Below are 583 nucleotides of genomic sequence, written 5' to 3'. Positions count from 1 at the left end.
AATCCGTCTGTGGGGGAATTCAGTGGTGTACCAGCAAGAAGCTGACAGTTTCAAACTGTCAGTTTCAAACAAACATGCAACGGTGTAAGATATTTAAAAAAAGGAAAATATTTAGGATCGACACTGAAGATGTAACAAATAAAACTTTCAGTGTTTGTAGGAAAACTAAACATAAAGAAGGAGTTTTATTTTTAGCATCAAAGTGAGTCCAAAGCAGTAGAAATTCTTTGATTAAAAATGGTTGAAAACCGAATTAAAACATATTTTAACACTGCTAACCAAGTTGGTTTAACCTCTTTTGTATTTGTTTTTTAATTGAATAATTTAAAAATAAATATCACATTATTTGTGAAAAAGGTTTTGAAATGATTTATCAATGTCACGCTGGTTACGTGTGAAACATTTCCACAAGCAACAAATGTAGACATAAATGAAAAGTTTGAACAGTTTATTGAATGTTAATGTTAGAATCCCCCGTCCATTGCGTCTTCTCTCTCCTCGTTGGCCCAGTGTTGTCATCTTGCCTCAGTCATGCTACAGATCAACACAGAATTTATTCATTTCTGAATGAACAAAAGTGGAG

This window comes from Poecilia formosa, unplaced genomic scaffold, assembly GCF_000485575.1.
Source record: "Poecilia formosa unplaced genomic scaffold, Poecilia_formosa-5.1.2 Scaffold36, whole genome shotgun sequence".
NCBI classification, from domain to species: domain Eukaryota; kingdom Metazoa; phylum Chordata; class Actinopteri; order Cyprinodontiformes; family Poeciliidae; genus Poecilia; species Poecilia formosa.
Note: the sequence above shows the minus strand (reverse complement) of the source record.